General features: G+C 47.4%; 1 protein-coding gene across 1 annotated transcript in view; it reads right to left on the bottom strand.

Moving 5' to 3' along the window:
- Window positions 1-15,989, bottom strand: part of LOC140428891 (synaptonemal complex protein 2-like) — a 573,438-nt gene that overhangs the window by 3,583 nt on the left and 553,866 nt on the right. The window lies entirely within an intron of this gene.

Genomic DNA, 15,989 nt, shown 5'->3' with positions numbered 1-15,989 from the left:
CTCGTTGAAACCAGATGAAAAAGACATGGTGCTATTTGAACTCAATTCTGAGTGGTGCCAGGAGCTTAGACGGGGCAGAGTTTGTAAGGAGCATCCAGGAGGGCTTCTTAAAACAATATGTAGACAGTCCAACGAGGGAAGGGGCGGTACTGGACCTCGTATTGGGGAATGAGCCCGGCCAGGTGGTAGAAGTTTCAGTAGGGGAGCATTTCGGGAACAGTGACCACAATTCAGTAAGTTTTAAAGTGCTGGTGGACAAGGATAAGAGTGGTCCTAGGATGAATGTGCTAAATTGGGGGAAGGCTAATTATAACAATAATAGGCGGGAACTGAAGAACCTAGATTTGGGGCGGATGTTTGAGGGCAAATCAACATCTGACATGTGGGTGGCTTTCAAGTGTCAGTTGAAAGGAATTCAGGACCGGCATGTTCCTGTGAGGAAAAAGGATAAATACGTCAATTTTCGGGAACCTTGGATAACGAGAGATATTGTAGGCCTCGTCAAAAAGAAAAAGGAGGCATTTGTCAGGGCTAAAAGGCTGGGAACAGACAAAGCCTGTGTGGAATATAAGGAAAGTAGGAAGGAACTTAAGCAAGGAGTCAGGAGGGCTAGAAGGGGTCACGAAAAGTCATTGGCAAATAGGGTTAAGGAAAATCCCAAGGCTTTTTACACGTACATAAAAAGCAAGAGGGTAGCCAGGGAAAGGGTTGGCCCACTGAAGGATAGGCAAGGGAATCTATGTGTGGAGCCAGAGGAAATGGGCGAGGTACTAATTGAATACTTTGCATCAGTATTCACCAAAGAGAAGGAATTGGTAGATGTTGAGTCTGGAGAAGGGTGTGTAGATAGCCTGGGTCACATTGAGATCCAAAAAGACGAGGTGTTGGGCGTCTTAAAAAATATTACGGTAGATAAGTCCCCAGGGCCTGATGGGATCTACCCCAGAATACTGAAGGAGGCTGGAGAGGAAATTGCTGAGGCCTTGACAGAAATCTTTGGATCCTCACTGACTTCAGGTGATGTCCCGGAGGACTGGAGAATAGCCAATGTTGTTCCTCTGTTTAAGAAGGGTAGCAAGGATAATCCAGGGAACTACAGGCCGGTGAGCCTTACTTCAGTGGTAGGGAAATTACTGGAGAGAATTCTTCGAGACAGGATCTACTCCCATTTGGAAGCAAATAGACGTATTAGTGAGAGGCAGCATGGTTTTGTGAAGGGGAGGTCGTGTCTCACTAACTTGATAAGAGTTTTTCGAGGAGGTCACTAAGATGATTGATGCAGGTAGGGCAGTGGATGTTGTCTATATGGACTTCAGTAAGGCCTTTGACAAGGTCCCTCATGGTAGACTAGTACAAAAGGTGAAGTCACACGGGATCAGGGGTGAGCTGGCAAGGTGGATACAGAACTGGCTAGGTCATAGAAGGCAGAGAGTAGCAATGGAAGGATGCTTTTCTAATTGGAGGGCTGTGACCAGTGGTGTTCCACAGGGATCAGTGCTGGGACCTTTGCTGTTTGTAGTATATATAAATGATTTGGAGGAAAATGTAACTGGTTTGATTAGTAAGTTTGCAGACGACACAAAGGTTGGTGGAATTGCGGATAGCGATGAGGACTGTCAGAGGATACAGCAGGATTTAGATTGTTTGGAAATTTGGGCGGAGAGATGGCAGATGGAGTTTAATCCGGACAAATGTGAGGTAATGCATTTTGGAAGGTCTAATGCAGGTAGGGAATATACAGTGAATGGTAGAACCCTCAAGAGTATTGAAAGTCAGAGAGATCTAGGAGTACAGGTCCACAGGTCACTGAAAGGGGTAACACAGGTGGAGAAGGTAGTCAAGAAGGCATACGGCATGCTTGCCTTCATTGGCCGGGGCATTGAGAATAAGAATTGGCAAGTCATGTTGTAGCTGTATAGAACCTTAGTTAGGCCACACTTGGAGTATAGTGTTCAATTCTGGTCGCCACACTACCAGAAGGATGTGGAGGCTTTAGAGAGGGTGCAGAAGAGATTTACCAGGATGTTGCCTGGTATGGAGGGCATTAGCTATGAGGAGCGGTTGAATAAACTCGGTTTGTTCTCACTGGAACGAAGGAGGTTGAGGGGCGACCAGATAGAGGTCTACAAAATTATGAGGGGCATAGACAGAGTGGATAGTCAGAGGCTTTTCCCCAGGGTAGAGGGCTCAATTATGAGGGGGCATACGTTTAAGGTGCGAGGGGCAAGGTTTAGAGTAGATGTACGAAGCAAGTTTTTTACACAGAGGGTAGTGGGTGTCTGGAACTCGCTACTGGAGGAGGTGGTGGAAGCAGGGACGATAGTGACATTTAATGGGCATCTTGACAAATACATGAATAGGATGGGAATAGAGGGATACGGACCCAGGAAGTGTAGAAGATTGTAGTTTAGTCGGGCAGCATGGTCAGCACGGGCTTGGAGGGCCGAAGGGCCTGTTCATGAGCTTAACATTTCTTTGTTCTTTGTTTGTTCTTTGGTGCAGTACAATCTGGCTGAAGATGATCGAGGTTGGTCCATGTGGGAACCAGTAAGTACACCATTTCAGCAGCTGTTCTGTCACGTGGATCCAGGCCAAAAAAGAGCAGTTGAGGAAGTTCTGTGGGCATGTACCATTTTGGAAAATACTAATGTTGGTTAGGTGCTGCTGACAACTGAGGATCAGGCTCAATCATCAAAGGAAAAGAGTTGGAATTTTGCCATAGAAAGTTCAGGGGCGGGATTCAGTCCCGCCAGCACGTTTTCCGGTGTGGTGGCCCCCGAGATTCTCCCTTCCCGCAGCCGGCCAATAGGGTTTTCCGTCATGAAACCCAGGAGCGTAGGTGCGCTGCCGGTGAAGCGGAGGAACCCGCAGGAGAGCTTTGAAAAACTGCACAGCTGAAATTGATGCCATATATGCTGAGTGGATTGCGTAGTAAATCCACAAGATCTTTTTTGTCATAGAATTTACAGTGCAAAGGGTGGGCCTTTCGGCCCATCAAGTTCAGGGGCGGGATTCAGTCCCGCCAGCCCGTTTTCCGGTGTGGTGGCCCCCGAGATTCTCCCTTCCCGCATTTACTACGCAGTCGATTTCGGCGGCGTGAGAGCAGCTGGTTAGTCAGTTTCAGCGGGAGCATTGCGGAAGGAGGGTGCTGGGAGGTAAGTCAACCTTTAAAAGCACTTCTCTTTGCAGGGGCAGGCCAGTCGATTTCGGCGGCGTGAGAGCAGCTGGTTAGTCAGTTTCAGCGGGAGCATTGCGGAAGGAGGGTGCTGGGAGGTAAGTCAACCTTTAAAAGCACTTCTCTTTGCAGGGGCAGGCCAGTCGATTTCGGTGGCGTGAGAGCAGCTGGTTAGTCAGTTTCAGCGGGAGCATTGCGGAAGGAGGGTGCTGGGAGGTAAGTCAACCTTTAAAAGCACTTCTCTTTGCAGGGGCAGGCCAGTCGATTTCGGTGGCGTGAGAGCAGCTGGTTAGTCAGTTTCAGCGGGAGCATTGCGGAAGGAGGGTGCTGGGAGGTAAGTCAACCTTTAAAAGCACTTCTCTTTGCAGGGGCAGGCCAGTCGATTTCGGCGGCGTGAGAGCAGCTGGTTAGTCAGTTTCAGCGGGAGCATTGCGGAAGGAGGGTGCTGGGAGGTAAGTCAACCTTTAAAAGCACTTCTCTTTGCAGGGGCAGGCCAGTCGATTTCGGTGGCGTGAGAGCAGCTGGTTAGTCAGTTTCAGCGGGAGCATTGCGGAAGGAGGGTGCTGGGAGGTAAGTCAACCTTTAAAAGCACTTCTCTTTGCAGGGGCAGGCCAGTCGATTTCGGCGGCGTGAGAGCAGCTGGTTAGTCAGTTTCAGCGGGAGCATTGCGGAAGGAGGGTGCTGGGAGGTAAGTCAACCTTTAAAAGCACTTCTCTTTGCAGGGGCAGGCCAGTCGATTTCGGTGGCGTGAGAGCAGCTGGTTAGTCAGTTTCAGCGGGAGCATTGCGGAAGGAGGGTGCTGGGAGGTAAGTCAACCTTTAAAAGCACTTCTCTTTGCAGGGGCAGGCCAGTCGATTTCGGCGGCGTGAGAGCAGCTGGTGAGTGGTGAGTCAGTTTCAGCAGGAGCTGAGACTTTTTCTCTTTTCTTTAAATTAGTTTTTTAGGCAGGATCAGGAAGTCGACCCGCGGACGTCTGGGAAGACCCTCACCAATAAATTCTGGTGGAGAGGAAACCCGAGACACTACACGTGTAGTGTCTCCCACCCGCCCTCCTCCTCTAACCTAATAATAAAACCCATTGGTCTGAGGTATGTACCATATTTTTATTATATTATTATTATTTTTTATAAAAATTTAATTTAGTTGTTAGCTAGATCTTGGTAGAAAGTTAGAGGAATGGCAGGGAAGGGAGTACAATGTTCCTCCTGCAGGATGTTTGAGGTGAGGGATGCGGTTAGTGTCCCTGCTGATTTTACCTGCAGGAAGTGCTGCCATCTCCAGCTCCTCCAAGACCGAGTTAGGGAACTGGAGCTGGAGTTGGAAGAACTTCGGATCATTCGGGAGGCAGAAGGGGTCATAGATAGCAGCTTCAGGGAATTAGTTACGCCAAAGATTGGAGATAGGTGGGTAACTGTAAGAGGGACTGGGAAAAAACAGTCAGTGCAGGGATCCCCTGCGGTCGTTCCCCTGAGAAACAAGTATACCGCTTTGGATACTTGTGGGGGGGACGACTTACCGGGTAAGCCATGGGGTACGGGCCTCTGGCACGGAGTCTGTCCCTGTTGCTCAGAAGGGAAGGGGGCAGAGGAGCAGAGCATTAGTAATTGGGGACTCTATAGTCAGGGGCACAGATAGGAGATTTTGTGGGAGCGTGAGAGACTCACGTTTGGTATGTTGCCTCCCAGGTGCAAGGGTACGTGATGTCTCGGATCGTGTTTTCCAGGTCCTTAGGGGGGAGGGGGAGCAGCCCCAAGTCGTGGTCCACATTGGCACCAACGACATAGGTAGGAAAGGGGACAAGGATGTCAGGCAGGCTTTCAGGGAGCTAGGATGGAAGCTCAGAACTAGAACAAACAGAGTTGTTATCTCTGGGTTGTTGCCCGTGCCACGTGATAGTGAGATGAGGAATAGGGAGAGAGAGCATTTAAACACGTGGCTACAGGGATGGTGCAGGCGGGAGGGTTTCAGATTTTTGGATAACTGGGGCTCTTTCTGGGGAAGGTGGGACCTCTACAGACAGGATGGTCTACATCTGAACCTGAGGGGCACAAATATCCTGGGGGGGAGATTTGTTAGTGCTCTTTGGGGGGGTTTAAACTAATGCAGCAGGGGCATGGGAACCTGGATTGTAGTTTTAGGGTAAGGGAGAATGAGAGTATAGAGGTCAGGAGCACAGATTTGACGTCGCAGGAGGGGGCCAGCGTTCAGGTAGGTGGTTTGAAGTGTGTCTACTTCAATGCCAGGAGTATACGAAACAAGGTAGGGGAACTGGCAGCGTGGGTTGGTACCTGGGACTTCGATGTTGTGGCCATTTCGGAGACATGGATAGAGCAGGGACAGGAATGGATGTTGCAGGTTCCGGGGTTTAGGTGTTTTAGTAAGCTCAGAGAAGGAGGCAAAAGAGGGGGAGGTGTGGCGCTGCTAGTCAAGAGCAGTATTACGGTGGCGGAGAGGATGCTAGATGGGGACTCTTCTTCCGAGGTAGTATTGGCTGAAGTTAGAAACAGGAAAGGAGAGGTCACCCTGTTGGGAGTTTTTTATAGGCCTCCTAATAGTTCTAGGGATGTAGAGGAAAGGATGGCGAAGATGATTCTGGATATGAGCGAAAGTAACAGGGTAGTTATTATGGGAGACTTTAACTTTCCAAATATTGACTGGAAAAGATATAGTTCGAGTACAATAGATGGGTCGTTTTTTGTACAGTGTGTGCAGGAGGGTTTCCTGAAACAATATGTTGACAGGCCAACAAGAGGCGAGGCCACGTTGGATTTGGTTTTGGGTAATGAACCAGGCCAGGTGTTGGATTTGGAGGTAGGAGAGCACTTTGGGGACAGTGACCACAATTCGGTGACGTTTACGTTAATGATGGAAAGGGATAAGTATACACCGCAGGGCAAGAGTTATAGCTGGGGGAAGGGCAATTATGATGCCATTAGACGTGACTTGGGGGGGATAAGGTGGAGAAGTAGGCTGCAAGTGTTGGGCACACTGGATAAGTGGGGCTTGTTCAAGGATCAGCTACTGCGTGTTCTTGATAAGTATGTACCGGTCAGACAGGGAGGAAGGCGTCGAGTGAGGGAACCGTGGTTTACCAGGGAAGTGGAATCTCTTGTTAAGAGGAAGAAGGAGGCCTATGTGAAGATGAAGTGTGAAGTTTCGGTTGGGGCGATGGATAGTTACAAGGTAGCGAGGAAGGATCTAAAGAGAGAGCTAAGACGAGCAAGGAGGGGACATGAGAAGTATTTGGCAGGAAGGATCAAGGAAAACCCAAAAGCTTTCTATAGGTATGTCAGGAATAAGCGAATGACTAGGGAAAGAGTAGGACCAGTCAAGGACAGGGATGGGAAATTGTGTGTGGAGTCTGAAGAGATAGGCGAGATACTAAATGAATATTTTTCGTCAGTATTCACTCAGGAAAAAGATAATGTTGTGGAGGAGAATGCTGAGCACCAGGCTAATAGAATAGATGGCATTGAGGTACGTAGGGAAGAGGTGTTGGCAATTCTGGACAGGCTGAAAATAGATAAGTCCCCGGGACCGGATGGGATTTATCCTAGGATTCTATGGGAGGCCAGGGAAGAGATTGCTGGACCTTTGGCTTTGATTTTTATGTCATCATTGGCTACAGGAATAGTGCCAGAGGACTGGAGGACAGCAAATGTGGTCCCTTTGTTCAAAAAGGGGAGCAGAGACAACCCCGGCAACTATAGACCGGTGAGCCTCATGTCTGTAGTGGGTAAAGTCTTGGAGGGGATTATAAGGGACAAGATTTATAATCATCTAGATAGGAATGATATGATCAGGGATAGTCAGCATGGCTTTGTGAAGGGTAGGTCATGCCTCACAAACCTTATTGAGTTCTTTGAGAAGGTGACTGAACAGGTAGACGAGGGTAGAGCAGTTGATGTGGTGTATATGGATTTCAGCAAAGCGTTTGATAAGGTTCCCCACGGTAGGCTATTGCAAAAAATACGGAGGCTGGGGATTAAGGGTGATTTAGAGATGTGGATCAGAAATTGGCTAGCTGAAAGAAGACAGAGGGTGGTGGTTGATGGGAAATGTTCAGAATGGAGTACAGTCACAAGTGGAGTACCACAAGGATCTGTTCTGGGGCCGTTGCTGTTTGTCATTTTTATCAATGACCTAGAGGAAGGCACAGAAGGGTGGGTGAGTAAATTTGCAGATGATACTAAAGTCGGTGGTGTTGTCGATAGTGTGGAAGGATGTAGCAGGTTACAGAGGGATATAGATAAGCTGCAGAGCTGGGCTGAGAGGTGGCAAATGGAGTTTAATGTAGAGAAGTGTGAGGTGATTCACTTTGGAAGGAATAACAGGAATGCGGAATATTTGGCTAATGGTAAAGTTCTTGAAAGTGTGGCTGAGCAGAGGGATCTAGGTGTCCATGTACATAGATCCCTGAAAGTTGCCACCCAGGTTGATAGGGTTGTGAAGAAGGCCTATGGAGTGTTGGCCTTTATTGGTAGAGGGATTGAGTTCCGGAGTCGGGAGGTCATGTTGCAGCTGTACAGAACTCTGGTCCGGCCGCATTTGGAGTATTGCGTACAGTTCTGGTCACCGCATTATAGGAAGGACGTGGAGGCTTTGGAGCGGGTGCAGAGGAGATTTACCAGGATGTTGCCTGGTCTGGAGGGAAAATCTTATGAGGAAAGGCTGACGCACTTGAGGTTGTTTTCGTTGGAGAGAAGAAGGTTAAGAGGAGACTTAATAGAGGCATACAAAATGATCAGGGGGTTGGATAGGGTGGACAGTGAGAGCCTTCTCCCGCGGATGGATATGGCTGGCACGAGGGGACATAACTTTAAACTGAGGGGTAATAGATATAGGACAGAGGTCAGAGGTAGGTTCTTTACGCAAAGAGTAGTGAGGCCGTGGAATGCCCTACCTGCTACAGTAGTGAACTCGCCAACATTGAGGGCATTTAAAAGTTTATTGGATAAACATATGGATGATAATGGCATAGTGTAGGTTAGATGGCTTTTGTTTCGGTGCAACATCGTGGGCCGAAGGGCCTGTACTGCGCTGTATTGTTCTATGTTCTATGTTCTATAAGTCTGCACCAGCCCTTGGAAAGAGCACTCGACTTAAGCCCACGCTTCCACCCTATTTCCATAACTCCACCCGACCTTCTTGGACACTAAGGGGCAATTTAGCATGGCCAATCCATCTAACATCTTTGGACTATGGGAGGAAATTGGAGCATCCAGAGGGAATCCACGGAGACACGGGGAGAAAGTGCAAACTCCACACAGACAGTCACCCGGGGAATTGAACCCTGGAGTTGTGAGGCAGCAGCGCGAACCACTGTGTCACCCTTGTTATATGTTATTTAATGTATAATTATAATAACCATCATTTCCCTGTTAATTCATGTTTAGTTTATGTTGATTTTGGTTTCATCATTACAGTCAAAGAGAGCAAAAGTGAAATGTTGTTCACTGGTTTTCAAACTGGTGTTCTGGTAATTCCCCAGCAACTGTGAAGCAACGGCAATAATTTTCCAAATTGGGTGATAATGGTCCGAAATTAGTGCATGTAAATTATTTAACAGATAATATGGCAGGGAAAAGATAGTTGAGAGTACAGGCAAGAATTTTTTTCCTTACTAAACATGTTGGAAAGTAATGGATTTAATCAACAGCAGTACTCCTGAATTGATATCCAATTTCCATGTGGGAATTGTCATAACCTGCATGGAACACACAGGGCTGGGTTGATTGTTTTCCCCATGTGGATCGAGGAGTATGAGCTCCCCCGCTATCTACAGAGCTGATGCCATTTTGCATATAAGGTCGGCCAGATGGGAACTAACTGGCAGAGAGAGAAGACCCGGTGAGGGCCCCTTTGTAAATTGTACGTATTATAAATAAACGTTTTTGTCGTGACCTCATTGGAGGTCGCAGGATCAGAACCATATAATTTCCTATGACCTCCCTGGAATATGAACTGCCCCTTTAAGAGGGTGGGCTTCCTCTTAATAGGGGTGCAGGTCGGGGAAGGAGACCCTTAGGGGAGTGGAGGAGTTTGGATTTGTATCATAATAAACCTTTGTTAATTAATTTCTATCTAATGTCTCTGTGTCCTGCTTATAGAACATAGAACATTACAGCGCAGTACAGGCCCTTCGGCCCTCGATGTTGCGCCGACCTGTGAAACCACTCTAAAGCCCATCTACACTATTCCCTTATCGTCCATATGTCTATCCAATGACCATTTGAATACCCTTCGTGTTGGCGAGTCCACTACTGTTGCAGGCAGGGCATTCCACACCCTGACTACTCTCTGAGTAAAGAACCTACCTCTGACATCTGTCCTATATCTATCTCCCCTCAATTTAAAGCTATGTCCCCTCGTGCTAGACATCACCATCCGAGGAAAAAGGCTCTCACTGTCCACCCTATCCAATCCTCTGATCATCTTGTATGCCTCAATTAAGTCACCTCTTAACCTTCTTCTCTCTAACGAAAACAGCCTCAAGTCCCTCAGCCTTTCCCCATACAATCTTCCCTCCATACCAGGCAACATTCTGGTAAATCTCCTCTGCACCCTTTCCAATGCTTCCACATCCTTCCTATAATGCGGCGACCAGAATTGCACACAATACTCCAAATGTGGCCGCACCAGAGTTTTGTACAGCTGCAACATGACCTCATGGCTCCGAAACTCGATCCTTCTACCAATAAAAGCTAACACACCGTACGCCTTCTTAACAACACTCTCAACCTGAGTGGCAACTTTCAGGGATCTATGTACATGGACACCAAGATCTCTCTGCTCTTCCACACTGCCAAGAATCTTACCATTAGCCCAGTACTCTGTCTTCCTGTTATTACTTCCAAAATGAATCACCTCACACTTTTCTGCATTAAACTCCATTTGCCACCTCTCAGTCCAGCGCTTCAGCTTATCTATGTCCCTCTGTAACTTGTAACATCCTTTCGCACTGTCCACAACTCCACCGACTTTAGTGTCATCTGCAAATTTACTCACCCATCCTTCTACGCCCTCCTCCAGGTCATTTATAAAAATGACAAACAGCAGTGGCCCCAAAACAGATCCTTGTGGTACACCACTAGTAACTGGACTCCAGTCTGAACACTTCCCATCAACCACCACCCTTTGTCTTCTTCCAGCTAGCCAATTTCTGATCCAAACTGCTAAATCTCCCTGAATTCCATGCTTCCGTATTTTCTGCAGTAGCCTACCGTGGGGAACCTTATCAAACGCTTTACTGAAATCTATATACACCACATCAACTGCTTTACCCTCATCCACCTGTTTGGTCACCTTCTCAAAGAACTCAATAAGGATTGTGAGGCACGACCTACCCTTCACGAAACCGTGTTGACTATGATTAATCAAATTATTCCTTTCCAGATGATTATACACCCTATCTCTTATAAACCTTTCCAAGATTTTGCCCACAACAGAAGTAAGGCTCACTGGTCTATAGTTACCAGGGTTGTCTCTACTCCCCTTCTTGAACAAGTGGACAACATTTGCTATCCTCCAGTCTTCTGGCACTATTCCTGTTGACAAAGATGACTGAAAGATCAAAGCCAAAGGCTCAGCAATCTCCTCCCTAGCTTCCCAGAGAATCCTAGGATAAATCCCATCCGGCCCAGGGGACTTATCTATTTTCACCCTTTCCAGAATTGTTAACACCTCCTCCTGATGAACCTCAAGCCCTTCTAGTCTAGTAGCCTGAATCTCAGTATTCTCCTCGACAACATTGTCTTTTTCCTGTGTGAATACTGACGAAAAATATTCATTTAGCACCTCTCCTCTCTCCTAGGACTCCAAGCTCAACTTCCCACTACTGTCCTTGACTGGCCCTACTATTACCCTAGTCATTCTTTTATTCCTGACATATCTATAGAAAGCTTTAGGGTTATCCTTGATCCTACCTGCCAAGGACTTCTCATGTCCCCTCCTGGCTCTTCTTAGCTCTCTCTTTAGGTCCTTCCTAGCTAACTTGTAACTCTCGAGCGACCTTACTGAACCTTCATGTCTCATTTTTACATAAGCCTCCTTCTTCCTCTTGACAAGTGTTTCGACTGCCTTAGTAAACCACGGTTCCCTTGCTCGACCGCATCCTCCCTGCCTGACAGGTACATACTTATCAAGGACACGCAGTAGCTGTTCCTTGAACAAGCTCCACATTTCCATTGTGCCCATCCCCTGCAGTTTTCCTCTCCATCTGATTCATCCTAAGTCTTGCCTCATCGCATCATAATTGCCTTTCCCCCAGATATAACTCTTGCCCTGCGGTATATACCTATCCCTTTCCATCACTAAAGTAAACGTAATCGAATTGTGGTCACTATCACCAAAGTGCTCACCTACCTCCAAATCTAACACCTGTCCTGGTTCATTACCCAGTACCAAATCCAATACGGCCTCGCCTCTCGTTGGCCTATCTACATACTACTACCCTGTTTCTTTCGCTCTTATCCAGAATCATCTTTGCAATCCTTTTCTCAACATCTCTGGAACTTTTTGGAGGCCTGTAGAAAACCCCTAACAGGGTGACCTCTCCTTTCCTGTTTCTAACCTCAGCCCATACTACCTCAATCGACGGGTCCTCATCAAACGTCCTTTCTGCCACCGTAATACTGTCCTTAACTAACAATGCCACCCCTCCCCCTCTTTTACCACCTTCCCTGAGCTTACTGAAATATCTAAACGCCGGCACCTGCAACAACCATTCCTGTCCCTGCTCTATCCATGTCTCCGAAATGGCCACAACATCGAAGTCCCAGGTACCAACCCATGCCGCAAGTTCACCCACCTTATTCCGGATGCTCCTGGCATTGAAGAAGACACACTTTAAACCACCTTCCTGCCTGCCGGTACACTCCTGCAACTTTAAAACATTACTCATGACCTCACTACTCCCAACCTCCTGTATACTGGAGCTACAATTCAGGTTCCCAAGCCCCTGCTGAACTAGTTTAAACCCTCCCGAAGAGTATAAGCAAATTTCCCCCCCAGGATATTGGTACCCCTCTGGTCCAGGTGTAGACCATCCCGTTTGTAGAGGTCCCACCGATCCCAGAATGAGCCCCAATTATCCAGAAATCTGAAACCCTCCCTCCTGCACCATCCCATGGTGGATTCCACAGTCTTCTTTGTATTACTCGTTTGCCTCCCCTTGCCTTTAGAAAAGAAACCGTAGAATTTCACAGTACAGATGGAAGCTACTTGGCCCATCATTGTAACTGCACAGATAGTGTTGATGACAATTTCAAGTTATATGCCTTTGAACCTGAAATGTAGGACAAATAAATCCAGATCATCCTGGATAATATGAGAGATAGAGGTGAAGATGAAAAGGATGAAGTACATCTACGACTGATGTCAGGTAGAAAATACAATGGAGGATCAGGCTGAATACAGAAGAACCATAAGGGAAGTGAAAAAGATAATCAGAAAGCAAGGAGAGAGCATGAAGAGAGACTGACAGCTGACATAAAAGGGAATACAGGGTCTTCTATACGCATTTAAATAATAGAAGGGTGGTAAAAGCAAAGGAGGGATTAGGGATGAAAAAGAGGACTTGCACGTGGAGGCAGGTGTAATAACAGTAATTTTAAATTATACTTTCAACCGTCTTTACAAAAGAAGATGTCACCAAACTGAGGTGAGAGACGTGGCAACTGGTACACTTGAAGAGTACACTTGGGAGAGCTATAAATAGACACGAACAGGAAGTCAGGCCACTTCACAGGAACGGGAGCTGGGAGCAGAACAGGCACGCAACTCAGATATAACATTAAGTTAAACACTGAAGAGAACAAACTCACAATAAAGCATCTACTTCAACTTCAAGACTACGAGCTTTATTAAGACATAAGGAACAACACATGGTACCACGAGTGGCTTCAGAACGCATACTATAAGATTACACAAGCGGCAGACACAGAAAGACCAAAATGGCAAGAAAGACGTTGGAAGACTTCACTGATTTACTGCAATTTGGACCTCCACCGCAGCTGGAAACAACTGGTAATTTAAGTAATAACTGGAAAAGCTTTAAACAAATGTTCGAGATATGTATCATAGCAAATAATATGAAAGCAGTCTCTGGCGCAACAAAAATTATTTTGTGTGATACTAGCACCATGCTAAATGGGATCAATTCCAAACTGACTAGTGGGCCATCAGCAACAGCAGAAAAGTATTCAGCCATAATTTAGAACCTCATGGCTGTCACATCCACCACTCTACCATTACCACAAAGCCAGGAGATCAACCCTGGTTCTGCTGTCCGAAGGCCAGCAGTGTTCTCTTTTGCAGCTTTTGAATTCCTCACTTCCTCTGCTCGACTTAAAGATATATGACCATTAAGCATCCATGGATCAAAATGATAACAGCAAAAATAAAGAAATGGGAAATATGGGAATCAACAGGAAGGGCCCTTATACACACACTAAGTAGTGTCACAGCACCTCCATTGTTTCATAATCCATGTCTTTGATCATCCAATTCAATTCTGTTTTCTAACAATGATATCTTCCCTAAATATTTTCGATGCAGGAAAATGAAGGATCTAACCACTCTTATTTGAACCAGGGGCACGAATCAAAGTCCAGTTTTGGGTGTGCTTGATGATGAATTTCGCGACGGCCGCTTTGGGAATATTCAACGGCACTTCATGCGAAAAATGAGCCCACCTCAAGATTCTCATCATGCCTGGTTCCCTCGCCGTCTGATTCACCCAACTTATGCCTCAGTTTTCCATTTACAAGGGGGAAGCTTGCACCTTGCTTTGGGGAAGCCAACCTCACAAGGCTTCTCGATGCTGTGGATGAGAGGGCGGGCCACCCTTTCCTCCAAGGGGGCCGGAGAACCAGCAGCAGGGTGAGCAATGCCACCTGGGAGACAGTGGTTGTCAGTGCAGGCAGCATGATAAGAAGGAACGCAGTCCAATGCCAGAAGACCAATGGCTCCGCTGGCTGACACCTAACACTCTCCCCACATCCGATCTTCAAGCATGTACCTCAGAACCCCCTGGTACCCACGAGCACAACCCCTTCATGTCCAGGTACAGTCCTCACACACCGACATTGAGATTGACCTTCGCCAGAGGTGAAGATCCACTACCTCTTCATTCAGATAACCTGGTTCACGTGAGTTGTTCATGTCAAACAAAATGTCCTTTCCTCTCACTGACCGCATGTCCATTGTCTTGCGGGATCACCATCTGATGAGCCGGACCAACCAGAGTCATTCCCCTCCCCGCCACTAAAGAGACCACTCAGAGGGTAGATCACTGGTGAGGCATCACAGCTATCACCCCCACCTTCCACCCAAGCAGAAACACACACCTCAGTTGGCCGATATTAGTGAACAGGCCTCTGGAGCACAATCTGATGAGCACCAAACAGTTGCTGATGCACATCAGGTGGAGGCAGGAATATCCAAGGAGACGATAGTCAGACATCTGCCGGATCCCAGGGCACAACTGGGTCATAGCCAGGTGCAAAGCCTTTGGAAAAGTTCTCCCAGAGCAGTTGCAAATGAAACGACACAGCCATGAGATTCAGGAAGGGGTGTCAGCCACATTCCAGTGACTGTAAGGCCGATTGGACGAGTTCTAAAGACTGCAGTTGCAGGAGATGATGCCGACAATACGTGGAACCGAGGCCAGCACTGCTTGGGTTTTGACCGCCGTGGAAAACCTGGAGCATGTGTCCGGGTCTTGAGTCATCATCTCCAAGAGATGGCTCAGTCTGTGACAACCATGGCTGAGGGCCTCAACATCATATCCCAATGCCTGAAGGACGTGTCCCAGACACAGGTGTACATTGCTTAGCACTGCAGAGTATGGCACAGAAACTGAGGACCATCGCTGAGGCTATCAACACCATGGTACAGACAATGGGGAGCCTCCAGGACGGGCAGCGCCAGATGACTCTGAGGCCTCTGAAGCTCACTCCATCAAATGCCCGTAGCACTACAGGAAGGAAGTACTGCAGGGCAACCCGGAGCCTGCCACCTGTCTCCAATTCTTTCGAATCCCCCCCTCCTGAGACCGGCGCACCTCAAGAGTAGCAAGCAGAACAGGGTGGCACAGTGACGGCAGTGACACTGGTAAGTCGGACAGGAACCTTCGGCTCCAGACCCTCCAGAGGACTGTATATACACCAGTACATGATGGTGCAGACACACACACACACACTGGTGGACATGCAGTGGGACCAATCAGCATACACAACACCGCAGCCAATCACCAGTGAGAGCACACGCACTATAAAGACAGGGGACAGGAGAGTTCCCGCTCATTCTAGTAGCAGCCAGCTCGGAGCACAGGGCTCACAGCCTGCAACACAGACATTCACCATGTACTGAGTGCATCATCTGGTTAAGACTAGGCAAGGGTCAACAGTTAAAGCTGGTATTGCATTTACCCACAGTTCAAGTATGTTAATATAGTTAACCTTATAATAAAATAGAGTTGCACCACTTCCAGTGTTGGTGACCTGTTTGTGATCCAGAACACCCAATGACAAATCCCAAATTTCTTTACCCGTCAGTCTGGCCTCAATAAAATTCGAGATGTTATTTGCAGGTACAGCATTAGTTATTTTATTTGGCTTGCAAGCCTGATTCATTTCACAGAAGCATAGGACACATCCAGTCTCCTACACCCCGGAAAGCGAATGAACAAAGAAAGGGATTTCTGCAAATAAATTCAAATGGTATCAAGTTTCACATACACGATTCCCATAGGTCATCCGATACCCCTCCTGACCTGGTCATACATTCTGATTGGCTCACTTCTCATCCCTTC

The sequence above is a fragment of the Scyliorhinus torazame genome, chromosome 8 (assembly GCF_047496885.1).
Source record: "Scyliorhinus torazame isolate Kashiwa2021f chromosome 8, sScyTor2.1, whole genome shotgun sequence".
Classification (NCBI taxonomy): domain Eukaryota; kingdom Metazoa; phylum Chordata; class Chondrichthyes; order Carcharhiniformes; family Scyliorhinidae; genus Scyliorhinus; species Scyliorhinus torazame.
This window is presented reverse-complemented; position numbering and strand designations above follow the sequence as displayed.